Below are 6,455 nucleotides of genomic sequence, written 5' to 3'. Positions count from 1 at the left end.
TGAGAACTGTGCTAATTCATATTTTACTGGCATTAAGCCTAACAGTAGTTTGTCATTGGAAGGACCATAAACCTTCATTGATAAGTGAGGTCATCCAAACATGGGAACCTTGGAAGGTACAATAGGCCCTCTTGTTCTAACAATTCCTGACAAATACAGCTGTAACCATAATTCAAATGAAAAATATTGTATTTTAGATACCACATTACTGTGCTGAAATTGTTTCTGGTGCTACATCTCATCAAACTTCACTGTAACTTCTATGTTATTATCTGTTTATTTGTTGCTTTCATTTCTATTATCATTTTTTATGTTTTATATTCCATTGCAATATGCCATGATCCCTACGGTGCTTCTAAACTCTGTATGTTCATCTGCCCTTGGGGGCATTTAACTCATGTTTTTGCTTTACAAAAATACAATAAAAACTATTTGAAAACAATAATTGATAAAGCTCCCAACTTGTTTTGATTATTAACATAATTCCTACACTTGATCTTAGCCAAAAGGCCGAGAAGTGATATTAACATAAGTCCTTATTTCTTTTGCTTTTCCTGCTCTCTATGATATGCTTATTTCTTTTCTCTACAGTATTTTATAACAGCTATTAGAACGATTTGCTTCAAACAATGTTAATACAAGTGTATCCTTACATACAGTACTATGGATGTATCTATTAGATCTTCTTCCCACGGAATTCCTGGATTTTCCTAATGTTTCTTCTACTTTACTCAGGTAGAGATTATTGTTTGTTATTATTATTGCTTGTTTAGATAATGCACTTGACACGTGTGCCTATTAGGCAATGACCACTCTTAAAGTGTTTGTAAATGATCACTATGTAAAACAACCCATTAATTTTAAAATATAAATTAAATGCAAAACATTTTTGTATAGATATAAAAAAACAATATAAATACCTTTTTTTTATAAGTGATCACATTCCCTCTGTTCTCAGCTGCATAAGATTTGGGGAGAGGAGAAGCAGCACACTGAGCTTCCCAGGGAATGGCTGTGCAGCAGGGGCATGGTAGAACAAGTCTGATCATTGGAGGAGAACATACTGAGTTCCCAGAACAGCTAGAGAATTGACCACGGTGTGCTCTCCTGCTTAGTATAGTCAGTTTGTAATAGGAAAGCAGAGGGACTTGCAGGAACCCCAGGGATTTCACATAAAGGAAACAATACAAAGAGAACAGGATACTTTCCCATACAAGTACATGGTACAGCAGCCATATATCAGGAATATGAAGTGTTGGGGTAACAAATGCTCTAACTTTATGTCACGCTGTACTCTAAATGTTCCACTCTAGGTATGTGCTTTTTGCTATGTTGTTGGAACAGGATACATGTGTGTGTATATATATATATATATATATATATATATATATATATATTTTTTTTTTTTTTTGGGGGGGGGGGGGATTACCTGTAATGCTTTAACCACCTCAATACAGGGCACTTACACCCCCTTCCTGCCCAGACCATTTTTCAGCTTCACACAAATACAGATTTCTTTTGCTGGTATTTAATCACTGCTGGATTTTTTATTTTTACACAAAAAAATCGAAAATTTTGAAAAAAAATAAGTTTTTCTTAGTCTCTGTCAGTAAATTTTGTAAATAAGTAATTTTTCTCCTTCACTGATGTGCACTGATGAGGCGGCACTGATGGGCACTGACAGGCTGCACTGAGGGGCACTGTTGAGGTGGCACATATGGGCACTGATAGGCTGCACTGATGGGCACTGATGAGGCAGCACTTATGGGCACTAATGAGGCACTAATATGCTGCACTTATGGGCACTGTTAGGTGGCACTGATGAGCACTGATAGGCAGCACTGATGGGCACTGATAGGTGGCACTGGTGGGCACTGATAGGAGACACAGATAGGTGGCACTGATGGGCACTGATGGGCATTGAAGGGCGGCACTAATGGGCATTGATGGGCAGCACTGATAGGCAACACTGATAGCCAGCACTGACTGGCATCACTAATGGGCACTGATTGCTGGCACTGGTGGGTACTGGTGGGCACTGATTCCTGCATTGTATTGCTGGCACTGGTGCTGTATTGTAATCAGGGTACTAATGATCAGTGCCCTGATTACATGTGTAGATGTCCCCCCGGTGAAGAGATGCTACTGATCGGCTCTCCTCTCCACACACTCTGTCAGTGTGAGGTGAGGAGCACCGATTCCCGACATCTCTGTGTTTACATGTGACTGGCTGTGATTGGACACAGCCGATCACATGGTTAAAGAGCCATGGTTCTTTACAGAGATCGGGGTCTCGCCATGTCCTAGCAACAAGCGCACAGCCGATCGCCGTGCTGCACACCCCCACGGGTGCGCGAGAGCTGCCGTTCTGGGGTGCTGTCATATGACATCATCCCAGAACGAGAGCCTCACCACCCTGCCATCATTTGACGGTGGGTGGGTGGCAAGAGGTTAAAATCCTTTATCCTATTTCCACTTGAAAAATCTTAGTTACCTCTTGGCGGTAGTGGGTGGAGGAAGCCATCCCCGGAGAAGCCATTTGGAGAAGACAGCAGTTATTGCTAGTGGCTATAGCAGCCACTAGGGATAATCGCAAGTAAATCCGGGAGGCTGGTTGTACCCAAGTTGATTTATCGATCAACCTGGAACTTTCAGCCTGCCCACAAATGGTTTAAATCTCGACCAGTTCCTGCTGAATCAGCCAAAATTCAAACCATCTATAGCTGACCATACAATAAAAGTAGGCTTTTATTGTATGGACTACAAACTGGACTACAAACAGGTGTGAAAGATAACAGTAATGCTGGCTTAGAGCTCCGCTCCAGTGACGTTCGCGCCGGGGGACTACAGGTTCCAGAGGTCCTTAAACTTTAAAATAACGACAGCCACATGTACTGCAAAGCCTCAGGTATAACTAAATATGGTTTTGAGAGGCACAAAGTCAAAATTTAAAACCGGCATTAACAAAGAAACGCCTCAGCCGTCTTCCAAGATGGCGGCGGCAGTCTCCTCACAGCCTAGCACCTCACACCAGACTAAGCCTCTGAAAATCAAACTAAATACTGTGGATATTAATGAGGATTCTGATTCTGACTCTGGAAATTCACAGACAGAACTTCAATCTGCCTTATTTAAAAAAATTTGAATGTATTTTACAGAAGGCTTTAAAGAAAACATCAGACCACATCACTGATAAACTGACTAGAGAAATTAGAGAACTAGGTCTGAGAACAGCTGAATTGGAGATCCGTGTAGATGATATTGAAAGCCAAACTCAGCTCTATATTTCTGAATTTAAAAATCTAAAAGAAGAAAATGTTCTTTTACAGTCCCGTTTAGAGGACCAGGAGAATAGAGACAGAAGGGCTAATTTGCAGATCAGGGGTATTCCTGAGTCTGTCACTGATGTGCAAGCCACTATCACCGCATTATTTCAGGAATTACAACCTGGAATTCCTATTGAAAGATTAGAGATGGACAGAGTGCACAGAGCATTGGCTCTACGCAAACCAAATGGCCCTCCTAGAGATATAATTGCTAAACTGCATTACTATTGCACAAAAGAACAATTGCTTGCAGCAGCTAGAGGAAAGAATTCCCTAGCTTTTCAGGGTCAAGTCTATCAACTGTTTGCAGACTTATCTCCTATTACAGTGGCTAAAAGACGTGCTCTTAAACCCCAATTACAAATACTGCAACAACATCATCACATCACCTATCATTGGGGGTTCCCTTTTTCTCTTAAATTCACACACTTAGAAACCAGATATGTCTTTCGCTCTTCAGAGGACCTACAATCAGCCTTGCTTGAATTGGGCCTTACGGACCAACTTCCATCTACAGACCAATCTCGTAGAAGATCAGCTTCCAGATTTCCTCAACAAAATGCTGCAGTAGAACTGAACCCATCTATTTCTCCTTGCCAAAATCTGCATAAGCGTGGTCGTTTCGAAAATCCAATTCCTAATACTGAAGATTTGATGGATTGACTTTTCACATATTTTTTGTTTCACTAATTTTTTTCTTTTTCAGATCTACAGGACCAAACATCGTCTGGAAAGACTTAATTTCAAAGACAGCATGTTTTCAATTTTATGGCCTCCCAGAGTATAAATCATTTAATGATTAATCTATATCTTTATTTAAAATGTATTTACTAAAGAGGTCATTTCCTGTTTGGTTAGGGCTTTCATGGTCTGTGTGTGTTTTTTTATTTATTTTTTTTATAATCTTATTTGTTACTATAATATATAGATGCATCTTCTGGTTCCTGTGGTTGTCCGGCGGTGTTCGTCCTTTCTGGAACTACTTGCTGCCCCCTTTGCCACCCTCAGACCCTTGCTACTATTATGCAGGATTCTGATGATGGCTCTGGAGCCCCTAGGAGTCCTTTAATTACTCCTAGGAGTTGCTCCCACACCCTAGTGATTTTTCACTATTTAATATCTAGGTACTGTTATATTAGGGTTTTTCGATCGAACATTATTTATCCCTTCTCTATTCTTTCCTTTCTTCTTTTCTCTCTATAGGTGATGACTAATATTCTAGTTTTAGGCCATATTTCTTATCTTATGATAGTCAATTTTGAATTGCTATGGCTCCTATAAACATCTTATCCCTAAACGTACAAGGATTTAATATCCCACACAAACGAACAAAAGCAATGCGATCTTTTTCAGCCAAGAAAGCACTCATAATTTGCTTACAGGAAACACACTTCATTGATAAATCTTCCCCTAAATTTCTCTCCACCTCATACCCACAATTTTACACTGCCTCTACCACAGTTAAACAACATGGAATTCTTATAGGATTTCATTGCTGCATGCCATTTACTTTATCAACACAACTGAAAGATCCAGAGGGAAGATATATACTACTCACTGGTCATTTATCAGATACTCCCATTACCATAGTATCATACTATGCTCCGAATAAAAAAACAGAATCTTTCTTATCCCATCTTTTCCAAGTGGTTGAAACACACAAAATGGGTACTGTAATCCTATGTGGAGATTCGAATACAACGATATTCCCTTTTTTAGATAAGTCTCCCTCATCCCCTACCACCAGCACCAACAAGTTAAACCTTCAGCATTTACTTACTAAGCACGGTTTGGTTGATACATGGCGTGAAATTAATCCTACTAGCAGGCGTTTTACACATTATTCTTATCCGCATAAATCTTTTTCTCGTATTGACCATATTCTAGTCCCTTTAAGTATGATTCCCGAGATTTTATCATCTAACATTCTCCCATTAACATGGTCAGGCCATTGTGCAATATACACCTCTATTGCTTCCACTGTACCCAGATCACACGATTCCACTTCTTTTATAAATGACTCTACATTAGCTAACCCTGTCCATCGTCTTGAGATCGAAGGAGCACTAAACGATTATCTTTTCTCTAATGACACAGGTGAAGTTTCAGACCTTACGTTATGGGAAGCTCATAAAGCTGTTATTCGGGGCAAATTGATACAGCAACCGACAAAACTTAAAAGAGAACGTAAACTTATGTTTACAAAGCTGGAAGCTAATTTTAACTCCTGTCATAATGCATTTCAATCATCCCAAAATTCCACTACTAATGCTAAACTAGATAAAGCCCGCCTAGATTTAGATTTATTCTTAACAGATTCAGCAGACAAACTTTTACGTAAATGACAACATGTACAATACCTTAAAGCAAATAAACCTGATTCCCTTATGGCTAGGAGTTTAAAATCAATAAATCACATAAGGTCATCCATAGGGTTGAAAACATCTCGTGACGCCTATACTAGTAATCCGATTAAAATATTAGAAGTGTTTCGTTCTAATCTAGCTAAACTATATTCCCCCATGACTGATTTTAATCAGACTAACGCTAATAAACTGTTTTCCAATATCAAACTCCCCACTCTTAATAACGAGCAGCGAGAGAGACTTGAGCGCCCTATTACAACGAATGAAATTCAGATTCCTATTAAAGAATTGAAATTACATAAAAGTCCAGGCCCGATGGGTTTTCGGCATCATATTACAAAAATTTTGAGCACATTTTAACTCCAGTCTTAACCAGAGCGCTTAATTCTCTCTTGGCAGGTCACTCATTTTCATCCTGAATCATTAACATTTATCATAGTTATGCTACCCAAACCACACTCTGATAACACTTCTTGGTCTAACTATTGCCCTATTTCCCTCCTCAATAGGGATGAGCCGAACACCCCCCTGTTCGGTTCGCACCAGAACATGCGAACAGGAAAAAAGTTTGTTCGAACACGCGAACACCGTTAAAGTCTATGGGACACGAACATAAATAATCAAAAGTGCTAATTTTAAAGGCTTATATGCAAGTTATTGTCATAAAAAGTGTTTGGGGACCTGGGTCCTGCCCCAGGGGACATGGGTCAATGCAAAAAAAAAGTTTTAAAAACGGCCGTTTTTTCAGGAGCAGTGATTTTAA

At 39.5% G+C, this 6,455-nt stretch overlaps 1 pseudogene; it reads right to left on the bottom strand.

Moving 5' to 3' along the window:
- Window positions 1-396: 396 nt before the first annotated feature.
- Window positions 397-522, bottom strand: LOC141146470 (U2 spliceosomal RNA; annotated as a pseudogene).
- Window positions 523-6,455: the final 5,933 nt, after the last annotated feature.

Source organism: Aquarana catesbeiana, linkage group LG05 (genome assembly GCF_042186555.1).
Source record: "Aquarana catesbeiana isolate 2022-GZ linkage group LG05, ASM4218655v1, whole genome shotgun sequence".
NCBI lineage: Eukaryota > Metazoa > Chordata > Amphibia > Anura > Ranidae > Aquarana > Aquarana catesbeiana.
Note: the sequence above shows the minus strand (reverse complement) of the source record. Positions and strands in the feature narration are given on the sequence as shown.